This window comes from Larimichthys crocea, chromosome III (genome assembly GCF_000972845.2).
Source record: "Larimichthys crocea isolate SSNF chromosome III, L_crocea_2.0, whole genome shotgun sequence".
Classification (NCBI taxonomy): domain Eukaryota; kingdom Metazoa; phylum Chordata; class Actinopteri; family Sciaenidae; genus Larimichthys; species Larimichthys crocea.
Window position 1 is genome coordinate 22,488,335 of NC_040013.1, and position 25,219 is coordinate 22,513,553.

The 25,219-nt window shown below is 40.3% G+C and overlaps 1 long non-coding RNA gene across 6 annotated transcripts in view; it reads left to right on the forward strand.

Moving 5' to 3' along the window:
- The window catches only part of LOC104925570 (uncharacterized), a 73,012-nt gene that overhangs the window by 1,149 nt on the left and 46,644 nt on the right, over positions 1–25,219 (forward strand). For 4 of the 6 annotated variants that reach the window (XR_003461646.1, XR_003461645.1, XR_003461647.1 and 1 more), the window contains exon 2: positions 18,940–18,989. The exons of 1 other annotated variant lie outside the window; for it this stretch is intronic. This is a non-coding gene — a long non-coding RNA (uncharacterized LOC104925570). Of the gene's footprint in view, positions 1–2,423; positions 2,698–18,939; positions 18,990–25,219 lie in introns of all 6 variants that reach the window. One more of the 6 variants, XR_003461650.1, reaches the window with a different exon arrangement.

Consider the following 25,219-nt stretch of genomic DNA (forward strand, 5'->3'; position numbering starts at 1 on the left):
TTAAAAAAAAAGAACCATGACTAAACAAACTGATTTTATTATAAGTGCTTTCAGATGCATCACATGATCTTCCTCGGCTGTTTAGTTGTCATGGAATTGTAGATGTTTTTATTTCCAATGTTGGCTCAGATTTTCTTTCCAAGCTGACTTTGGTCATTAAGCCTATAATGAATGGCTGAGCTGAGCTACAGCTGCCTTTTTTATACAAAGCTGGCCTGCACTACTTCAAATAAAGTCACGTATAACAAATATGAAGAATAACACACAAAGCAAATAACTTTTAATTGGTCAAATGAATGGTAAAGTTCCACTTAACAGACTTTTCCAGAACCTCCAACCGCGCCTCGCAGACTTTATTAGCAGATTTTGGCAACCAAGCAGACTCTATCCCCTGATGAAGCCCGTCAGGTGTGGTTGAAAGCTGCCTGGTCATCACATAAACTGACAGCTCAGAGAAAATCTGTTTGGTTACTGAACTCCAGCTCAAATTAAGGTGACATGTCAGTCATTTAATTTGCTGTGACACTGTTTCAATATTTCCAAGAGCATTTGAACTCATCACCACACTTGGAGACAATACCTCAACCTATCAACCTGCTTATTTTCATTTCCCCCAATGTGGAACCTGAAGACTCAAAGAAATGCCTCTCTCTAATAACGTTTCCATATTTCCTCTCGCCCATGTCACGTCTCCGCTATTTAGACTCATTAAAAGTAAAGATGTATGCATGGTTGGTGTAGTGTGTGTGTGTGTGTCTGTGTGTGTGTGAGAGAGTTTCATAATGAGTGACATGGGGTTTCCCTGCCCCTTGTTTCCTCCATTCATGTGGCTGGAGACTGAGAAGTATAGAGCTGTCAACCCGGATACTGAGTGACTGTATCTAAGGGAGAGGGAGGAAGAGAGACTTTACATGTGTGAGAGAGTGAACGTGTGTGTGTGTGTGTGTGTGTGTGTGTGTGTGTGTGTGTGCGATGGAGGAAATGGACCGTGTGTGTGAGAGCGACAACGAGAGGGAGTGTGTTTGTATGTTTTATTTATACAGCCTTTATTTTAAGAGGATTGTTTTTTGGGTTTATGTGTTGTTCCCTGTGTGTGTGTGTGTGTGTGTGTGTGTGTGTGTGTGTGTGTCATTTCCTTGTTGTATTTAACAGTGACCTCAGCAGCTCAAGCTTCCTCTTGTCACTTGCCCCATTTTGCATCCCCAGCAACTGAATATGATGCTCAGCAGGATGTTGGTCTGATGTTAATCGACTTCACTTCATCATATTGCAGATTATATGTAAACTATCCAACATGTTCCAGCCTTGGTGATAAGTCACATTATGCCCAGCCAGCTATGATTTTTATGAGTTTGAAAGTACCTATCAGAAGATGTAAAAATAGAAATCATAATCCTGCTTTTTAAACAAAGTTTCCAGTTCAGTTGTAGCATCTCCCACTCCCACCTCCCACTTTTTGTTGAGCTTGTGAGATGCCACTAGGGGGTGGTGTTACTCCAAAACATTGTGTTGCCTAAAAATAAGTTTTGAAATTCAAAAATCTGAGAAGCTTGCAAAGAAATCACAGAGTGAGAGCGAGGCGACCCCCTCCCCCATGCACGTTTATAGTAATTCATACGCTATCGGAAAGTGAAACTCTTAAAAGGAAAGCCCTGTTAAACCCACAAAGGTGTTTTCACTTGTTTGACCTAATCAGACCTCCTGTCAGGTGTGTGCGGGACTTTACCGCTTGTCGGACGTTCTCGTAACATTTTCTGCTCATCATAGCAGGAAAAGCATTAGCAGGTGTTACTAATAACTTTAACGATTCTGAGCGAGCCCACGTGCACAATACCAAAAAAAAACAACCCTGAAACTGAATTAGCTAAATGGAATTCGGCCATTATTAATTTGATTACTAACACCTGCGACAAGGCCAAAATGTCTTTAGTGGGAAATGGCCTATTCATGTAGGGAAAACTTGAACTATTGATGCAATGTGTCAAAGGTGTGAGCAGCGTGCTAATCACCTGCGTGGGTGTGCAGGACCTTTTTTTTTTTTTAAAGCAACCGTCTGACATTTTGGAAATACTGTCGCTGTTGCCAAGAGTCAGACGAGGAGTTTCGTGTCTTTCTCTCATTTTAACTCGTCATCGTTTGTTTGTTCTCATACAGAGTTTTTATATTGACTTTATGACACCCCGTCTAGAAAGGCGCTCACTTTAATAAACACCTGAAATGACTGCCTGTTTGTCAAAGAAACGCAGACGTGACTGATGATATTGATCATGGCTGCATTCCATTTAGGTCCGCCAGTTCCACGGCTCTGCTGCTTTGCATGTTGGAAACTGTATTTTTTTATTAATCAATAACAGTCAATGAATCAGTCTGCACTCAAAGCAACATTATGAAACTTTTCTACTTTAAAATAACTGCTTCTCTAGCTGATACCACTGGGAGGAAGACATTTTCAGGCCTGGGACTGACAATGGTGCCGTTGTTATGCCACAACTGGAGCCAGGCGAGCGGGCCAAACGTAACCGGACTCAGCAGCTTCTACGGACACAGCTAATGGCAGAGGAGAAGAGATCTGAGAGGATGAAGGAGGAAGCTAAGAAGGAGCAAGAGGGAGCTGGACAAGAGTACATTGAGGTGGACTGTTTGTGAAATAAAAGGCTGAAAGACAAACACAGAGCTGGGCCTCTTGCTGTTGGACTAGTAAGTAATATTGGTTGGCTTGTTTCTTGGTGTTTGGCTGTTAGCAAAGTTGTCAACTTGCTACTTTTTGTTCATCCTTTGATCACCGGGGATGCCAAATCGCAACAAATACTAAACCTTACATAATGTTGCTTTAAAGCAGCAGCTCTGAACATTTGTTTTGTGTTGATTCTGGCGGCCCCTGTGGACAAAAGCGGTAGTATTGCCACCACCACTATGCTACAGAACAGGGAAACATCTAGCCTAATTATTCCCTATTTAAAACCTCTTCTACCTTGTTTTTTTCCCCTCGTGTATGTTTGCTAAATAGAAATAAAAGTCTCACTCAGTGTACACACCGGATGTGGCCATTAGGCCCCTTGGAATTAATTTACTAAGGTGAAGTTGTGTCTTTGTTATAACCACAATGAGAGTAAATGCCATCTTCAGTATATCTCTCATATTCAAAGTTGTGTTGTCGGTCGGCGAGCATGGAAATAAATTCAAAGCAGGAACTCACTGATTATAGGTTGTTCTGTGTGCTGTGCCTCCGTGTAGACAAATTAGAGGAAATGCAGACGAGAGATGTTGCTATGGAGATGCGGGCAGAAGCAGAGAACGCCAACAAATGACAAAAGGTGTGAGGTTCACTTCAAGGTCAAATTTGTCACAACCAGGTGAGATTCAGGCTCAAGTTAGATTCGGTTTAATTTATGGTCGGGTCAAGTGTTGGAGTATCAGCCACTGAGGAAAGTGAAAGCTCGTTGAGCTTGTTGTAACATAGTAAAAGCTTTTTGTGTGTGTGCTGAGAACAGCTGCCTGTTGTGGCTGAAAATGACAGTGATGACAGCAATCAAAAACAAGAGTCTAAGGTAAATTACTCCCAACGAGATGACTGAGCTTGCAGCTACAACCCAGGTCAATTAAAGAAGAGGTTCAACTGTGTGCCTCCCTCTGACTGTACCACAGAAGTGGGGTTGCATTGCTTTGCTGAGCATGCAGTCAGCAGATGTCTTAGAGGCTACTTCTGCTCTTCATGTTGCAGAGAGCAAAGCAAACCACAGATAGCTCATTCAAATGAACGTAACCCCTGTGTCTATTTGTGCAAGCAGCAAAAACCAAATGAGTAGGCACCTTTTTTTACATCACACACATGCACACATACTGAAATTAGCTCCAAGTCATCTCGCCGTCACATTTGTAATTCTTATCTGCTCCAATTCGGCTTGAATCGTGGCGTCTCATTGGTCAGATTGGAAATGAATTACAGTAGAGCTGCCGCTGCGCAGGCGCGATATTGACTTTTAACTTTACTAATACAGCATGGGAGTGATTCATTGTGTTTCACGAGATACCTCTTTGATGAAAAATAACTTGTCTCTGGGAGGCCGTTGACCTGAAATAATTAGATTTTCTAATGAGTCAGCACTGAAAAAGCGAACTTTTGCAGCTGCGCCTGCATTTTCATGTTCTCACTTCAGTTGAAGGAGTACCTTGTTCCTCTGTGTGTTCCTCTTCTTTTACCACCTTTATGAAACCACAGTGGACAAAGCCACAAATGCAAATCGCTTTTACTTGACACTTTTCAACGCCGTGTAGCCACTACGTTTCATATCCAGTAGTAGCACTTTCAGTGGACAGTTTTAGGGTCTCATTACGGTCTTGAGGGAATGATTTAGGATGACATGTATTTGCTGTCTTGTTGAGAGTTCAATTTAAAGTCGGATACCAGTTTCATCGGGAGGTAATTAGCCTAGCTTAGCATAAAGACTGGAAGCGGGGGGAAGTTGCTAGCCTGGCTCTGTCATCACGACTCCAGGAAGTCAATGCGGTCGTCTGCTGCTCGTCAGGAAATAGTTTCAGCATGTGGCTCCCCAAAAACCTCAAATTACATTTTTAACTATTCTTTTTGTGTGAAAAAACAAACAAAGATGAAATATGTATGTGAGCTTTAGAAGTGCTGTGTTGTGTATTTCTGAAGTCTAGTGTGAGCCTCCCAGTCTTCATGCTGAGCTAAGATGATCTCCTTCTGTATTTTCCAAACATGCCAGTTATTTTTTTATGTTGCTGGATGCTTTTCCACTCCGGCAGAGGAATATATCAAGGAGAAATAACAAATTTAGGAAATATTTGACATGAGATTGCAATAGGACTACCCAGAATCACAAAGTAACGTAATAATTAAAGGTAGCTGTGATTCCAGCCTGCAGGTACTCCTATTCCACTGAGGTTTAGTTGTGCACACACACAAGTAGCAGCACTGAAAGTTCTCATAACCTCTTTGGACACTCAGCAGTCTGCAGCCTCACGGTATAGTCTGTGCATCACCAGAGCGCATGTTAACGCAAACACGTGCGTCACAGTGACACTTCCTCTTCTGTCACTGTCAAGCCTCGATTTTGATATAACACCCCTATCAGAAAAAAAAAAAACCTCTCACACCTCTAACATTTAAACTTTTCAGGAACTAACAACAGCGGCCTTGTTTGTAGCTTGGCACACGTTTTGTTGCATACTTTAGATTTGCCTGAGGGATTTTCTTCTAAAAGACTGAAGGGCTGGTGGGAAACAAGATCCTTGTACTGAGGTTAAAACATGAAAACCACAAAATTTGTTTTATGCAAAATTCTTAACATGTGAAAAAAAACGTGTAAAGGAGTGTAGAAGCATTTGTCTATATTCATTGATGTGTCTGAGAGTGTTTAGACTCTTGTGTGTCTGTGAATTTTATGAGGGTGTTTGTCTGTGTGCACTGTACGGGTGAGTGGGTGAAGTGTGTGTGTGCATACTTGTTGGCCAGCTGGAACCTCTTATTCTTTCTTTTTCTTTCTGCAGGTAAAGTGAAAGTACAGTGAGTTTAGAGTCAAGCTTATCAGCTCAAGCTGTCAGCAGCATTTCTGTCTTACCACACGGTTGCATTGCAGAGCGTGCCGTTTATCAACCGTGTGTGTGTGTGTGTGTTACTGTTCCTCTGCCAAGGAGGGTGGGAAAAGGGTTATGTTTTCATTCCTGAGTCTGTTTCTTAGAAAGATATCTTAGAAAGTTTCACATTCAGATCAGCTTAGGTGATTTTGTCGTGATTTCAACTATGAGTTGATTGGGGTTTTTTTTTTTTGCCTTTGCCTTTGTGGCACAAAAATCATTCTGGGTTTATGTTTTTTTCAGTCATAAAACACATAAGAACAACTTCTAGATGAGAATATCATTATTTGAATATCTCTTAATAACTATGCATCTGACTTGAGTTCCAGATATTGTTTCATTATTGGAAACAATGAAGAAACGCTGCATTTTTGGGCCCATCCAAGCTGAAAGTAAACTGTGCGATGGATGCAGTTTTGCTTGTTGCAGAGTTCTTCGCTCACGTACAGTAGCCGGACAGAGAGACCATCAGGAACTGGTCTCTTTCTATTTTCAGGTCAGTCAGAGAAACAGGTGACTTCACTTCATACCTTAATAGGCAACACTCCTGTGTCCTGTTATCAGGACTTGAACTTTGAAACAAAACCTCTTCCTGAATTGACAGTGAATTGTAGCAATAAAAGCTCCTCTCACACCCATAATATATGCAGCTTTTATTGTGCGACCACGCTTGGCTTTACAGTTAAAGCTACTGGTTTCCAGTAATATGTTGCCATCGGGGGTGCAGCTGGGTGGATGGAGGATGTGTGACAGTATCTACCACTAAGGGGTTAACTGTCTCAACGCTGTGCAACTTATTGGTAACTAACGGCTGCCACAAGTGCACCGTACATTACAACTGTGGTGTTTTTAGTCAGAGCTACTGGTTTCCAGTAAAGACCTGCACCCAATGGCTTCACAGTAGAGGAAGTGGTGGTGGTGGAGCCCGAAACTCTATTCAGAAAAAGAAAAAGTTTCATGTGTCAATTGCTTATCTTTTCATGCAAAATGGGCCGAGCCTCACATGCATTTACATATCTGCCTTTTTATTTCATTGAGCTGATGCTACAGCTATACTTCCTGAGAGCACATATGACACCAGCACACTGCACATCTCTGTTCTTCTTTTTGGATCTTGAGGTGTTGCACCACGTGATTACACATTTCACATAATCAAATCCTCAAAAAAACATAGCTGATATAAACTTCTTATGATCAGAGAATCTAACATCAGTGTCCTACGTCACTATCTGGTACACTATACACATGCTTATATCGCCACTTAGTGGAAAGGCACAGACATTACATTCCTCACTTTTCATATAAAACACAACAGTCACACACTACAAAACAATCTGATTAATCAGCTATCAAACAGTTAATTGACGGAAGATGAATCTGCGACAAATTTAAGAATCAATTTAATTGACGGAAGATGAATCTGCGACAAATTTAAGAATCAATTATTTCTGTTTTCTTTTTTAAAGTTCCTAATTATTCCCTAGTTGTACAGATTGTGAGTATTTGCTGCATCTGTTTGTCTTATGTGATAGTAAACCGATGAATCAAAACAAGGCAATAAATATCTAGAGATTAATCAGTGATAGGAGTAGTCATCTGTTCACTCCACTGCCCAGGTTTTTCCAAGCGAGTCATGTCAGCCAACCTTCGAGCCTCAGACCTACGTGATAGGACCACTCTGCCTCCACCTGCTGGTTAAATTTGAAAGCTGCTGAATCTGAAATGGTTCAACCCTTAAATCACTCATAGTTGTTGCATTTTATAAATAAATAATTGCAGTCTGTAAGGTTTCAATCTTGAATTTAACCTCGAGCGACCTCAAGACAAAAGTCAGGCATCTATTTATTTAGCAGGGACTGTATATACTGCTATTAACCTGAATTTATAAGCCTGAGGACCGGGGCTGCAAATCAGCTCCAGTCTACATATGTTACAACTGATATAATAATGTCGACAAACAAGTGGAAGACACTGAACTCAGTTGCTGAGTTGCTGGTCTCTTACCTCTTTGTATATTTTATAATGATGAATGAACTCCGCCTATCCAGTACTGTCATGCCTTGTATACAAATAAATAATCTCTGAGGTAGAATACAGAAAAAATAATAGTAGTAGTAATAGGGTAGAAAATAAAACCTACTCTTTGTATCTTCAGCAAAATTTGACCAACAAACTCTAGTATTAATACACAACAATCTCCTAATCATCCCTAAACTGCACAAGTTAACGCACCAAAGATGCAGTTAAATAATTCGGAGAATGGACAACAGGAGGTATTTGGAGGTTCTGTTTACTTTAACATCCCATTGACTACTCTAAAGTTTAAAGTAGATAAAATACTCACCAGACCAGGGACAAGAAATGACTCTGTTGTCCTCAGTCTGGGCCTGGTTGTTGCCAGAAGAGGGCAGTGTTTTCCACGTCATCCCCCCTCATCATCATCATCATCATCAGAGTGTCTGTGTGCTGGAATTAAGGCTCAGTGTGTTTGTGCCCTCCAGCATACATTCACTGGATTCTTTCAACCTGTCATTTCTGGAGGGTAAACGTTTGAAGCCCCCCGCCCCCTCCTGAGGAATGGATGGTATTGATTGGCTGGCGGGTGCCAGCTGGCCGGTATTGATCGGCTTACTTTTAGGCAACAATGGAGGAGAGCAGTGAGAAGCAGTCAGGTTTTGTTTCACACAGTAGATCAGCTCAATGAAGGCAGAGACAGCTGTGGCAGTGCATTAGGCTAATTTAGTGTGTGTATGTGTGTGTGCGCGTATCCCCTTATAATGAATATTGATCACGCTGCAGTTAAAGTTTTCCAGTGGTGGTGGGACAGAGGAGGCAGCTGCACCTATTCAGGATGCTAATTAAATATGATTCCTTAACCTTCAGGACAGCATCTTTTTTCCTACTCCATCAACAGAAAGCTGTATCTCAAAAACAGGAAGACTTCAACTACAACTCTCAAATTTGATATCAAATATATGGATTCTGTAGCCTTTAAACCAAGTGCTTCTGTTTAAAAATAACAGAAAAATTAAGACAGTTGTAAATAGAAATGTGCTTCATTATAACAAACGGTACAGCAACATGAGAAAGAAATGTCAACGTGACCCGGTCAGTCCTCCCTGCAGACTCTTCAACAAACTGCCCCCAGAAAACGGTGTCCATCTGAGTTTTAAGAAGTGATTAAAAAGAGTTCACTGATTCAGCGAGCCTTATCCTCTCGGGCAGGTCATTAAAAAGTCGAGGGCCCGTGATGATGAAGGTATGATTACCTCTTGTTTTGAGCCTCGACCTTGGAATAACCAAAAGGGACCTCCATTAGCTTGTATGGGGTTGGCATGCTGGCGATGTAGTTCGGGGCCAGACCTCGACAGGCTTTAAAAGTGGTTAGAAAAAACAACATATAATCCTAAAATGCAGAGGAAGCCAGTGGAGGGAGGCTAAAAGTTGAGATGTGATGTTGTCTACTAATGAGGTTCTATATTTCCGGTTCTGGTTATTGATGACAACTTAAACTATCTACAATACAAAGCTCAGGGCTTATATTTCCATGTTTTGAAACAATGGGAATGGTTTTAAAATGGAGGGCACTCCAGGGTGTATAGTGAAAAATAAAATGGGCCCTCTGGGACACTATGGGGTCGAGAGAAGGCACGATTACCTCTTGTTTTGAGCACTCTTGTTCTGGGGCACTATGGGGTCTAGAGGGTTGAAGAAATGTTAGACTGAAATCAAATGTACTGTGTATGTACAGTGCAGTTTATTATCTGGTCATAAACCAAACCCTGGTGGTGATACTAAACAGGTATCATCATAAAGGGAACAAGAATGTCTGAAACATGGACATGGGATTCATGAAACTCCAGTGCTGACCCTACTTTCTCGTGTCAAAAAGGTCTATTGTCGACTAAAAGCCTCAAATCTCAACCTCGTGGTGGTCCTGGAGGAAAACTCAGCTGATCATCAAATTTTATGGCAATCCATCCAGTAATTGTTGAGATATTCTGGTCTGGACCAACTTGGTGGACCCAACAACCGGCTGTCACGCAATGCTGCTATCCCTCGAGCGATGCTGCTGAAGTGTCAAAACAAGCGATCCACACAGCTATCACTGGTACTCACACAATGATCCGTTTATGTTTGTTGCCTGTGATCAAAGTACTGCAAAAAGTCTGTTTTTAGCCATAATTTGATAAAAATACACTTATTGTATATAAGTGTTTATTGTACTAAAGTGCAAGGATTATACTGTGGGTGTTTTACTGCTTTGAAACTGGGTCACTGTTGGAATTATTTCAACTAACATGAGTTCAGAAAGACCACAGCGGCTCAAAAAAAGCTAACCTTTCACAACCACCTTTCAAGTCTACAAAGATTGAGCATTTGATACTTAAACCTTGGAGATCTGGGAGGAAATGACTACTCTTGGCTCAGGATGCCGATGTCGATCAAACACAGTGAACTGGGTCAGTTTCAGCATGATATTTGCTTTTTTCTAATAATGCCATCATCACATCTAAGACAGTTGCCGGTGTTACTTCATCTTAGCTGTTGTTTTTAAATTAAGAAATCCCTCCCAGTATCAAAGATGACTACTTATTTAAAATTACAGCTTTAATTTCTATTTAATTTTCCATACAACAGCAGGCAGAAACACAGTCTGTGTTTCGTTTGTCTTTTGGTTTGACTGAGCTGTGACTGGCAGACACACTGTACACAGTGCACACTGGAAACTTCCATTAGTTTCCAATCAGAAAGTGGAAATCGTATGCCTCCTCCAGTCTCGTCTCGTTTGTTCTCTTCTCATTAATATCAGTGTGAACAGAAAGCGTATAGATGTACAGTCTGCAGCTTGAGCTTTGATGAAAAATTGCAAAATGCACTTTAAGGGTGGAAAGTGCAAAAGCGTAAGGAAGTGAATCACATTGGCGTGACTAAAGAGTGATATCATGTCTTGTGATCTACTGATCCTACTGTTGTTTTTCCTGAATTCACGCCAATACTTCCAATGTTGTTCGATTCCCAGCTCCCCCCCAGTCCATTTGAAGTGTTCTTAAACAAGATACTGAACAAGATCTCTGACAACAGTTGCTGATTAATGTCATCTCCGTCTGATAAATCAACACAGCTCTATTCTTTTGTATTCCCAGGCAAAGTAAGTTATGTATGTGCCAATCGAGTATTGGTGTGCTACTTTATGAGAATTTTAAAGACAACCCTGGTGGTCTCACTCAGGCATTAATCATTTTCTGTCCCAATACACTCAACCCACAGGACCACACACACAAATGAAAAAATAGAAATACCTCCCACACTGATGCACAAACTTATTAGATGAAGACATTGGCAAATCTACATCAGCTCCCACACCAATGCAGATTAACCCGCTTTCTCTGAGGAAAATGTGCCTCACTCACCCCCCCCTTCCAACCGTCTGTCCATGTGTCTCGTTGGCCTAATCAGAAACACAATAGAGTCTCAGTGTACCACCTTGAAACTAACAGTGTTTAGACTCAAGAGGAGGTGAGTCAGATACTTAGGTCCCTCGTGACTCATCACCCAAACCCGACTCTCCCAGACTGGATGGAGAAGGATGTGAAAGCAAGCGGGGGGTGAGATGGAGGGAGTGTGGGAGGAAAGACAAGGGGAGGTTAGGCAGGCAATTCATATTGCAGAGGCGGAAAAAATAGAATAAACACTAGGATTTAGTATATGCCTGAGGCAATGATGAGCTGTTGTTGAGACTGTCTTGATGTTCATTTTGGAGGCCGTAGCTGGTTTGTGTTAAGTAAATGTCTGCTGAGGTTGTCACAGTGATTTTACAGTGTCTGCTGCCATAAGTAACAAACACTGCAGAATTATTTATTGCAGCACAGCCTAGTTTTCTCTACGCAATGGCACAGTCATTTTTAATTTCAAAACAAAAGATGTAGGTTAATGACATTGGGAAGTAGTGTTGGTTCATGGGAGTTGCCTTTATTGTTAAACAACCACCATCGCAGATGAAAATCTATCTGATTTGCTCAGAAATCATGTTCACGGATGAGGTAATGTATTAAAGTTCCCGACTCCCTTCCTCAGTTTTATGTATACCATGTTATAGCAGCTGGAGGGAGTAAGTGGATATGACGCTGCTATTTGTTTTCTTTCTATGAATGTATTCTGACGCGCAATATGACTTTAGAAAAGTTTAATGCAGAATTCAAAAAAACTTTCTCAATTTTGCAAACTTGCGACTTTTTTGAATAACTTCTGACGTAGTCAACTTTCAACTGGTCAGCTGTCTCCTCATCGCTCACATGGATACATAATACATCCACTGATCTGAGGTAAGCTTCCTAACATTAATACACAAAACAAACAGAATTTCATATTTCCATAATGTTTTCTGCGTAGTGTCCTATCAACTGAGGTTTGATAGCCGCTCTTTTAGTTACGTTACGTTGCGTTGTTTATTTTCTGACTGGAGACTTGGCGCCACCTACTGATTATCTTGTGAACCAACTGAATGGGAAAAAACAACAACATTTATTTGCTTGAAATTTGGCTAAATTTTGCAAAAATTTGGATGGATGGCAGCTATTGACATGGAATCAAAGGAAATGCACCGTTACCTTGAATGAAATTACATGTTTTTCTGGGTTTGAACATTGTTTGAAACATTCAAGAAGACCGACTTTTGCTTATGTACAAACAAGTATAACACCGTGCATGACTTCTAGGAGAGCACTGTCCAAAATAATGTGTTGTTAAATCTCCATGTGTTTCTTGCGTCCTGCAGCTTTCTATTTCTAGAAACACTTTTGCCTTCAGATGTGGTCAGACACAAATACAAACCAGTTTGTTTCGAGCATGTCTTTGCTTAAAGAGCTTGGAGGCTGGTTTGCCAACCCCTTGTACATGTGTATGATGGATGAATATACTCTGACATTAACAGACCAAAGAAAAGTAGTTAAATGGGTGTGTGGTTACTGGTTCATTCCCAGTACTTGTGAAATCTCTCAGTCTTTCTGCCCAACAGTGTTTTCATGGTAAAACATCACCGGACAAGTTGTTCCAGCTGCAGCCACTAATGGTAGCTTCACAGTTTAGATGATTGAGGTGGGAGTTTTCATTTGAGGAGATGGAAATGACCAAAGGAGAGACAGATTAGAAATGTTCTGTTGAGTCTTTTTCACCTGTGGCTATCATGTGCTAGGTCAGATAAAGTGCTGTTTAGGTACATCTTTCACAACAAACACCTTGGTTTGGACCTTGGCTGTTACCTGACTTAACAGCCCACTCTGACTCTTCCCATTTGCAAGCACCCTGTGTGTGAGGTCAGTGGTTGGACCCCTCTCACCTGCTGAGTCACAGTGATGCCCTGTAGAGTGCAGATGAGGAGGAAATGGTTGCTCAAAACAGACACATGGTAGTGCCTAAATGAGTCAGTGCTAAATGTAGGAGAACAGACCGATGGCACTTCCATCCTTCAGTGGCAGCACCTGATCGCAGCGGCACGGCGAACAGTAAGAGCGATACTCTGCATCTAAGGAGTTTAGTTTTTTCTCTAAATTGGCTTTCAAAAACCAAAAACACAAGAGAGTCAGCAGAACATTAAATTAATCTGCCATAAACAATCATTTCAGTTAGACAAATCAGTGGTTGCCAGGACAAAATGGAGGGGCCTTCTTTTGTCTACCTGAGTTTGACTTTAAGCCACCGTTGCAATAACCACCAATTTTCAGGTGGTAAGTCCACCACCATTGTGCTTTAAACTACATACTTTAAATGCTATATTGGAGGGCTCAACAGGCGTAGCAACAGTAACTAAAACAGGATTAGCAAAGGGTCAAACAGTTTCAATGGACATCACTTGCAGTCAGTTGGAGTACGTTATGTTTTGTCTCATCTGAATGATGTGGATAGATTTCTGCTGGCAGGTTGTCACAGAGTTCACCTTTCCGCGGGTGAGTTTGTATTTTTTTGACCACTGTATTTTGTATGACCACTGAATATCTGAGATCACGCAGCCACGTGATTCTACCGCTTCTTAAATCACAAGGTTTTGTTCCTAAAAATAAGGCAATGCTTCAAACTGCAGTCTAATGTGACAGCATTACTGCCAAATCATGATGTGCAATTGAGCATCGCTGCAAGATTTTTGCTTAGACTAAATGCAAAATAGCTCTTCCGTCCTGCTCTGCACCTATATTTATAAAGTGTGCACAGACAGGAAAATGATATTAATCTTTTAATGTGTCTGAAAGTAATATTTAAGAAGGCTGAAACCAGATATAACCAATCTTAATTTAACATGCAACAGGTACAACTCAAAAACAGAATTAAATATCATTAGTATTGAATTAGAATTTAAAATTTAAGGTGTAAAGTGTCTGTCACACAAACTCAACACCCAACTCTAACTTCTTTCAGCTCACTTGACTGACAAAAGCAATACAAGCCAACTATATGCTACCAGCTCAGCATGAAAGTCCACGTTGAGCTGATAGTATATAGTTTCAGTTCAAGTCAACTGACTGACATTTCTTAGATGACCAGAATAGAGAAAGGCTATGTTGCCCTGCATTTGGTGGATGTATGAGTAAGCAATGTTTTTGCTAATGTTACTCAGCAACCATAACAACTTGAAGTTGCTGTTTCAAAGAATCTCAGCCAACCATTGCCGCTGGGGGCAAATAAAATGTCTTTAACATCCGGAAATAATGCAAAATACAGACAGAAGGCACGGCCTCTGCAGACACACAGGCCAACAGACTACTAAGTAATGACTTTGTAGGAAAAGTATGCATTATTAATAGCATTATATGGAGGAAAATCATGCTCAGTGTCTTGAAGGAACACAAAAAACAGTTGAATTCTTGTCCTTTTTTAAATACCATCATATGATACTTAAAATGTTCATGTAGGCCAGACATGTTTTTATGTGTTACGCAGCTGTTTTAGTTATTCAGTGGCAAGTCTGAAGTATATTATTGCCTTGCAACTTATTTTTCTGCAGCTATTTAGGGATCTCCACCGTGTCGCTGTTCATCATTAGTTTTTTAGTAAGAAGTGTCGTACAGCTGTAATACATTCATGTCTTATTTAAATGCATAGGCTGTTAAAGGTTTTATTCCCAGAGGGACACTAAAGATAGGCCTTTGTGCCATTCATTCTGATATTACGTGTAATGGGTTCTCCTTGACTCATCTGTAAACTCAATCTCCCACAATCCTCCCACAATGGGCACCTCACTGAGACAGCATTTCTTAAAGGCTCACTTTCTCTTTTACTACATGCAAGTCGGTACAGCAAACGAAAACAACATTTAATTTTCGTCACCTTTCTGTAGTCTCTATTTATTATAAAGGTCAACTTAGTGTTCATGTATTTACTTAAGGTCACAGTTATATACTGGATGGTATTTACCAAGTCCATGGCTTGCCCAGAAGCCTCTTTGTTGGTGAAACTTCTTACATATTAAGTAACTTTCAGTAACTCCTACATGTAATTTAAATATATTTAGTAATGCTAGCGGTGCAGTTCTGTAAATGGCAATGTCGACCTCAGTTCACCTCCTTGGCCCGGACAGAAATATCTCAACAACTGTATCAACTGTAACGTACTGATCAACTGAATATTGTCATGAAATGATGTACAGACATTGTCCTGGTCCCTTTTAGAGGATCAATCCTTCACATTAAGATTTTTTTTATTGTTTTCACAGAGTGTCACATCATAATGTTACAAAACATGAGATTTATAAAATATGTACAAATACATGAAAACTACCAACCACAACAAGAAAACAAACCCCACAAACCATCATCATCTGCCATCTATTTGTCTTCTATTGTCAGTGTAGGATTATGCTCTTTCATACGTAGTGACAATATCCCTACCAATTACAGTAGTACAGTCGTAATAACAGAAAACATAAGTGAGTTTACAGGGAATAAAAATGAAAAGGTAAAAACAGAAATAAATAAGGGACAGTGAAACAAAAAACAATAATAAATAACTAAATACTTGACTTATACAAAATACATACATGTTCATATATACACATGCATGGATAACATCTACATTTACCTCCCATTAGAGCCGATCAGTCGCCTGTAGAACAAATAATCTTGGGCTAAATGGAGGATCAATCCTAATGACCTTGGTGATCGATCCCCAGACTAGCTCCACCTTTAATTTGTCCAATCTGACACCTGTAAAACGCATGACACTTTAAACATCAACATATTAACAACGTCATTGTACCATTTCGCTGAAAATGCCACTATGCCTGGATACAGCCTCACAAAAACAACTTGACTATTTCTGTATGTGTCACTTGACATTTAGTGTGTTCCTCTATTTACGTGTGCGCCACACTATATTATTTACAGTAATAATGTACACTGAAAGTCTTTTACCAGAAACTGCCACACACTAGCTGCTGCAGCACTGTCATATCCTGTTCATCAGCAATATATAGTATGTGTCATTAGCTCGGCTGAACTACAGCAGCATCTGGTGCGATGCTCAGTGTGTTCCCCATTCCTGCCACCGCCAGTATGACTTCATAAGACATCATGTCTGAGTCTGTACTTGCCTGTGTGTCTATGGGTGTATGTTTGTGTTGTGAACAGTGTGGGAATTGCCAAAGAGGATGTGTGTATTTATGCATTTGGCTCCCATGATTTCCTCCGGAGATGAATCTGTGCTGGACGGGGCGGAAGTCCATTTGTATCACAATAACCCCAGAGGCAGACTGATTTATACTGTGAACATAGAAAACAGGATAGTGCACCCTGATTCACACTTTGTATTATGGGTGTTTTCAGTTTGTCCTGAAACATTGCGAACTCTATCAGAGTGGGTGTCTATAAGGTTAAATCTGACTGTACAAATGGCTTGAATATCAAGGGTAAAGAAAAACAGGATGGATACATTCTCAGGATGATGGAGTAATGTTGCTTTCACATCTGTCACATTACCGCTATGTCATAGATGTAACAGCGGGCAAGATGACAGATTTCTAAATGTCACAGAAAAAAACTGGTGAGGCCAAGCGTGCAAATGTTTCATTACTAAAGTGGTACCAATTTCCTGTCACACCAAAGTGAATTAAAAGAAATTACAGCCCCGAATCTGTGTAGTTGGACCCAGCCTAATCACACTCAGGCTATGAATCAAATGCACATTCACGTGTAATGATTCAAAGGTTACCAAACTTGAAGCGAGTACCTCGAAGTTGTGAAAACCTACACTTTCACCACTGTCCTCATTTCCAGTTTTGACCGACCACGCCTCGCTTTTGCTTACTGTCGCATGTTGGTTTGACACTTGCTGCATAACTTGCAGCACACAGTGCAGCAAGTTATGCAAATGAATCAGTTAAACATTTGGTAAAATTGCATATGCATGTGTGCTTTTATTTCCGAGAATGAGATAAGAGAATTGATATTAATCTCATGTTTGTGCAACAAGTACAGCTTAGTTTACGCATAAAGACTTAAAACATGGGGGAAATGGCAAGCCTGGCCCTGAACAAAGATGAAAAAATATGCTAAAACAAGTGCAAAGCTCCGAAGTTAACATGTTCTACATGATGGTTCAGCAAGTGCATGAAAATGATAGTTTCACACATGTGTTGGAACTGTTTCTTGGTGGGTAAAATTACTGTGCGCAGCATCCTGGTGTCTATTAGATGCCAAACCCAAAACCGAAACCTGTTTTGTATCAAACAATCTGCATCAGGCAGAGCTGCTGGTTAGAAGATAATCTGACATTGGTTAAGAAATAATTTAAGTGCATGCAGTAACTCCTTCTAAAAACATTTTAATAATGTCTGTGATGCACTGATTAAACACACAGGATTCAGTGTGTTAATTAGAGCGTTGTTTCTCTATGCTAAGCTACCGCTGACAGTATAAAGAATGGACAGCGTGAAGTCAGATGTAGGTTTCTGAAAGACATTTTGAAGTCTCTTCTGCCACTTGGCTAATCTAAAAATAGGCAAAGATGTGGCTCATCGGCGGACCTGAGGTGGGACGAATGACACCTGAGCACCTACCTGTCAATCAAAGCAGCCACGCTGTTAATTATGTATAACTTTAAGCCTTAATACAATTTGAATGGGTGATTTAATAAATATATTAGATATTAGCTATAGAGAGCAAATATGTTTTTTCGTACCAGGCTGTAAACATGTTTATTTCTGCTGTGAAGTTGGACATTTGAACATGGAAACTTATGGAGACTCACTCGTTCTGTAGCCAGCCTCAAGTGGACATTCGAGGAACTGCAGTGAATAGGCTTCACTTCAGAGCGTTAGGCTTACATTACTGTTGTAGCAGCAATAGCAAAGTGTTTTGTTGGTTATCAAGTCGACGTTTCATTTGTGAAAGAAGTCATTTGTCTCACTTCTTCTACATGCAAACATGAGATTGATACTGGTTTCGAAACTTTTCTCAAAATTCTCAAAACTGCTCCTTTAAAGCAAAGCTCTTAGCCAGATTTCTCCAGCGATGTGAACATGAAGCGATCGGTAATTATTTTCTGGATGAACAAATGCAAACGTTCAGAAACCTCTCCTCTGGAGAATTCTGGGAAACGGGAAGAGCTGTGTGTTTCTGTATTTAGCGGCCGGTTGTGCTGTTTCTCATGACACACACAGTGAGGTCAGCACAGGGGTCGACTTCTCAGGCTTTCTCACACACACACACACACACACACACACACACACACACACACACTCAGTCATCCCATGTGTGCATGAAGGAAAATTGTGTTAGCAGTCGTTTGAAGCTCAAAGAGGAAGAAAGACTGCAGCTTAAAGCAGGAGGTTGTTGTGTGTTTTTGTGTGTATGTGTGTGTGAGTGTGTGTTTTTGTGCTTGCCTCAGAAAGTTGGCCACTCATTAGTAGAGAGCGCTTGCGGAAGTGCAGTCGTGGTTACCGATGACTCAGCCAAGCCATGCATTTCATTCTTTCTCTCTCTGGTCTCTCTCTCTCTCTCTCTCTCTCTCTGCGCTCATCTGCTTTTCTGTCTACATTCTATTCATTCCTCTTTTTCTTTTCTGGCTCTCTTTCTGCTCTGTCATTCTCTCAATCTCTGAATCTGTGTCCCCCTCCCTCTGCTCCTCTCTCTTCATCTCATTCATCTTGACCTTTTGGAGGTATCTCAGTGTGTCTATGTGTGTCTATGTGTGTCTCTGTGTGTGTGTTGTGTCTGTGCTGTGTGTGTGTCTTTGTGAATAGGACACTCAGCAATGTGTGTGGGAAGATAGCTGGCTTCCTTCAGAGTGATTAAAACATTCCTTCTCTCTTCTCTTTCCTCTCTCCTCTCTCTTCCTCTCTAACTTTCTTAGTTGTCAGTGAAGACTTTCTGATGAAGAGGAGGGTGAAGTCTGACAAACTGGTGAGTAAAATCAAGCTGGACCAGTTTTTTTTTATTTTTGTTTTGTTTACAACTTTGGTTGGTATTTGTCAAGCTAAAAAGGGATGTAGGTTTAGGGACGCTCTTCACTCAGATCTTAATGTATAGGCAGGACGAGGGAAGTTGCTCTGTCATTTCTGTTCTTAACAGTCTAACAAACTAAAGTTTAAAAGAAAAATACAGATTTGAGGGTGTTGTGTTGAAAAGAGAGAGCTAAAGAACAGGAAGGATTCAAGAGCTTGACGGAAAATATTACAAACACTTTCCGGACTTTGTTGGATTGGACTCAGTGAGGTGCTAAACGGGTATTTGGTGTTACTTTAAGTCAATTTTATCTGTCTTAAGTCTCTAAATGCAGTTGACGAAACCTCTTTTTCTTTTTGTAAATAGTGAGTTTCCTCAATCATAAATAGAACAGCATGCAAAAGCGGCTTCTCGTCCCGGAGCGAAGGGTTAAAAAAAGAAAAATGTAATATAATATAAGAGAGAGGGTTTTCGCAGTAGATGATTAATAACACTGTGAGGACAGCTGGAAAGGTTTCGAGAAATATCGGCTATATTTGGCACTTGGCTACATGCCGGCTTCTTCAAACTTAGTCACGGTGTGACGCATTGACCGCACCTGCGAAGGGCTAAAGTGAAAGTCGTGGGGTTCTATATCCCTGGTGATATTGCGGCAAGTGTCTTCAGGTGGAGCAGGTTGATCAAAGAGCTCCAACCCAGAAGCACTTTAATCACTTTGATCAGTCTTTGTACAGCAATGAGTCTTTTAGTGACGTTAGTGAGAGTTTCACAGTAAGTACTGACGCACATTATAGAAGATATGTGAGCAGCATGTTATTTGAGTGCATGTATGAAGATGTTATCAAAAAAACATACACTGTACTCCAAACATTTCCGATTGATGAGTCAGCTAGCTACAAGTTGCAACTGTGTTTCTGCACAGACTGGCGACCTGTGTGTAGTTTTACAATGTACTGGACTTGTAATGATGCATATAAATAACGTAAATACATTTTGTAAATGAAAATATGAGCGTGGGTCGTTGACTATATCAGCTCTACTTGGCATCATGACGATCTTTTGAACCCTCTGGCAACTATAGCAGACGTCAGCTCTTAGATACGCAGTAGCTGTGAAAATCTAATTGTGTAAATCAGCATGTCCCCAACCTTTTCTGCGCCACGGACCGGTCTCATGTAGGACAATATTTTCACGGACCAGCCTTCAAGGTTTGGGGGCAAATACGACGAAATAAAATGATGTGACCGGCATAAAAACAAATATAAAGTGCATAAAAATACAACTCACCATTACGCTGAATTAGTTGGAGCCCTGAGCTTGTTTCTCCGCAACAAATCAGTCCCATCAAGGAGTAATGGGAGACAATGACACCCAAAGTGTGTTCCGTAGTCTATTCCGTAATTTAGTTTTGGTCGCTGGAGAAGCTTTCCAAAGACGTTTGTTTTTTACTCATTTTTGCTAGCTTTGAGGGCTTAACTGGGGTAACGTATCACGTGACCGAGACTAACGTCTTGACCTGTGTCAAGAGGCACAGACGGATGTAATTGGGAAAGAATCCGGCCATTTTTCAAAATAAAACATATATATATATATATATATATATATATATAGATATATAGATATATATATATATATATAATAGAGATAATATATTTCTGTGCGGCCTGGTACTAAAAGACCCACGGACCGGTACCGGTCCGCGGCCCGGTGGTTGGGGACCACTGGTGTAAATGAACATATTTCTAGCCTTAGTAAGCAACAGGCAGGATTGAGATCTATATTACTGCCCGGGTATTGTAATTTAACCATTAAGCGTCTGTCTGACTGATTCTCAGTTAGTTAGTACTGTTGTGAAACCATCGCTTTTATAGATGTGTTACTAGTTACCGTGTTCTGAGATGGTTGCCCATTCATTTCAATGAAAGTTGAGCACCGGGCGCATTAAACATGACAGCTCAAATTGTCACAATACACCCGGAGAAATGAATGTGTCATTACTTGAATGATTGTATATGGGCACAAAGGTTTTTGTAGAGGTCATGTTACTGTGTTCGCTTGTTAAAAATATCGACTTTACTAATTTAGCCCACTGACTAGTTAGCTAGCCTAAACATCAGTGTCATAGTTTGGCAAATCTTTTCCCTTGAGTAATTTGCGCAAATGTAACTATTACGCAGTGTTTATTGCTGGCCCCAACAAGCTGGCTAGCTAACTTGTGTGTTTATGTTTTTCTCAGCGTTTGACTGAAATCACAATGAACTCCAGTTCTTCTTTTTTTTTTCTTCCAGTCTCTGCCTAAATTTAAACAAATCCCCAACAAACTTCGTACTGCCTCAAGTTAAATCATGTTCTAGTTTGCCAGCTGCCCAAAGGGGGAACAAGTTGCCACATAATGTCAGACATGAATCTAAAACCTCTGATCTCAGATCAGAAAGTAGGCAGTTAAGGCCCTTTGATATGCCTAAAGTACAGACAGTGGATTCGTATGCAGACCTCTATAGGCGTCACTCTTTGTACATAGACGTGTTCCAGACTTGTTTGTGGACACAGCTCGTGTTCTCGCATTGTCCAGAACCTCTGAGACATGCAGACAATGAGTTGTATGTCACTCAGATCCTTGTGGCCGTGCTGATGTGGAAAGTATAATTCAGGCTTCCAGCTGCACAGCTGAAAAAGTAACAAACGTGTCATTTCCTGAACTCTGAGACAGAATTGTTCATTCGGTCCAGGTCAGGAGTCTCCAATTCCAATTTAATTCCACGTGTGCATGTCATTGGACTTATTTGTTATCAGATGGCTTGTCTATTCTTTTCTCCACTGGACTTAGGGTTAGGGTTGACCTTCATAAATGTCATCAAACGTCGGCCTTGAGAGTTGGTCATCCTAATTTTCTTTTTTGTATCCGTAATATCTCTTTCACTCTCTTTTTCAGTCTCTGCTCTTTGTCTCACTCCTTTCATTCTACACACTCCTCATAATGATCTATAAATGGTATCAGTTTCCATATATTGTCAGAAAAAACACACGCATACACACTCACACCCACCTATGCCAACCCTGTACCGTCAAGGCTCCCCCCGTTTACGGTAAATGTGTGTTTTTGTCATCTGTGGGCCTGGATCAAGTGATGCAGTTAGTTTTGGTATCAAGTCCACGGCCATGCATCTCTACCACTGAGAGAGACCGAGAGCAGTGCAGCGTGGGTAGGCGTGGGAGGGCTGCGACAGAGATGACTCAGCGCTCTGTTGCCGGGTAGAGAAGCACCAGACTCTCTCACATTCTCATTTAAATAATAGATTATCTGAAGTAGATGTCATTCATGCCCCAGCCTGAGGCAACACCCCCTGGAGAGAGCAGGGCCTCCAACAATGTGTTGGATGGAAAACAGGCTTTTGTGAGTGATTCAGATCGTCCAGTGTTAAGTCTCTATTGGCTCATGTGATGACAAAATATAATATATGGTAGCTACATTAGCCATTGAACTAACCTTAGCTACATATAGGCATCCACTAATAATCGAACCGAAAATGCGCAGGCATCAAAACAACACAGACCAGATACTCTGGTTTGATGACGTTACCTAAACAGAATCAGCCGAGATGTGTCAACAATTAAATTCCTGAATAAAAATCCAAACTATCTAACATAATGCAGACTGGATTACATGTTCTATTACCATAATGAGAAAATATGAATGAATGAATATATCAAGTTGTTTTTATTGATGCTGAACAAATCCGTAAAATGTACATTGAAAATATTGGTTTTCACCAAAACATGTGATCTGCTTGTAGTGGCAGCAGAATTATTTCACTTTTTTTTTGGCACTGGCAGCACTTTGATTAAGGTTAAGGGAAAGATCCTGGTCTGGTTTAATACAGAAAAAGTCATCAGTAACTTAAGACACAATGTGTTTATAAAGATTTAACCAATCTTTCCTGAACCAAAGTGCTTTTGTTGCCTAAAAACATAACCCAACAATCTGGTGTCAGAGTCCTGTGCTTTGTACGGAAACTCCAGTGTGGTACATTAATTATGTTTATTATTTTATGCACTAAACCAAGTTTTGTTTATATTCATTAGTTCTTGCCTCCAGATTTGTGGAATTTTGTTGACCCCAAGCCCCCTAACACATTTATTTAGATAATTTCCTATACGGTTTTCAAAGCCTTCTACCTAAATGTTCAAGTTGCTGTATTTTTTTTCCTTTATTACCACTGCTGAACTATTCACTTGAGCTGTACAGCACCAGATGTGGTTTAAGTATAATGGTCAACATCTTTATTTGTTCATTTCAACTATTATTCACTATTTAGTGTTTGTACATGTAGATAGGTGTAAGTAAGTGTAAATATTCAGACACGTTTTCTTTTTGAAATATTGAAGAACATAAAGTTTGTTGTCAGGTACAGAGTTTCAGTGTTCTTAATAACCTGAATGCAAAGCAGTTTATTGCACTGTAGTTATATTTTTTTGGCTATGGGCCACATGGCTGATAAACTACATGAGACCTCCTACGACAAAAATAATCTGTCTTTTAAAGTTTCATGTTAAAGCTAAGATAAATGTGTGCTGAGTTGGCTGCTATTCTCCAAGCAGGAAATTATATTTATTTATATTTATTTACTGTAGCTTAAATTACACTTAGACTGATCAGATGAATCAAATGAAAGGTTTGTCTTAAATAAATTCTCAGTTAGCTGCTGGGCCTATTTTTACCTCCAGATAGATACAACAACACTTGAGCATGTTGAAACTTTTTTTTTTTTTTTTTTTAATTTTGACTGAGTTGACAGAAATATATTTATATATCTGGAGGTTTGCATTCGGCTGATAAGAGCGGCTGCAGAAGAAGTGAGAACTTGCTATGTGTCAATGCAAAGGATTAAAGCAGAAATGAGTGATTAAAAGATGACTTTGCACCACAGCTCCCTTGAGGTATACAGCTTACAATCGGCCCGTGTTCTTTCAGTATGAGGATTTGACATTTTATGATAATATTAAAGCCGAAATGCAACATACAAATGTAACAATGCAAACAAAAATGTATCAGTCTTGTGGGAATATTCGACAGTAAGCTAGTTTTTGCACATTTCTAGATAAATAACTCACCACAAAGTCCATTTAGTATCTGTTCTGGAATGCAAGGATACAGTAAAGCTATTCTTTAATCCTCTAACAGCTACTAAATAGACCTGTTGAGATAGTTTTGTCAAGATTTTCAGTCTCTACATTTCTAGAATCTATTTGAATGAATGAATTATGCATTTTGTTAATAAAACTTCAAATGTTCAATCTTTTAGGTCCACTTTCCTACATCAACTTACACCCCCCTGCTGTAGTCCAATTGCTTTATCCAAGGCTGTATCTGGAGGGTGTGATCGCCTCTGAAAAGACCCAAAGCTACAACACCACAAACCATGTAAAATCAGTGACACGGCTTTACTTCCAAAGAGCCGAGTCACGCTTATTTATTTTTTTTATCCCTTGAGGGCTTTACAGTAAATGTGGAAAACGAACAAAAACAAGCCACAATACAAGAAAGAAGAAAACAACAAAATACCGAATGAGCAATGCATGCATGCGTGCATATGTGTAACCTCGGTACTGGTTTGAATCAAACTAGTTTTGGTTTTTCTGAGCATGAAACCATGACATTGTCCTTAAAATGCCTTTTCACCGTAGAAATTCATGAGTAATGTAGAGTTTCTCAGCCGTGGGGGTCGAGGTACCACATGTAAGTGACGTGCAGATGGAGTCATTGGAAACTGTCAAATTTAGAATTCAAAAGAAAAAGATTCACGTACTGTAACTACAGGTGTCTAAAAACTGTCACGTGCCAGAAAAAGTTAAGCAACACTGACTTAATGTGTACCTCTGTGTGTGCATTATTGCTCATGTCTCATGTGATTTGTGCCCCTAAATGACGATAAAACCTTTCACAACACACTGGATAAGTGTGTGTGAGTCAGATCTCAGGTTCGAGATCAATAAGTGTCAAAGCTGAATATCCTGTCAAGGTGAAAACAGTAGTAGGTCACTAGTTTGTAGGCGTGTGTGGGTGTGTGTGTTCTGTTACACCTTTACTCATCACGAATTACGGTCCGGGATACAGTAAATGACTAAGAACGCCACAAACATCACTCTGCTCATTAGTCAGGGGGTTGTGAGAGATGTATAGAAATGAC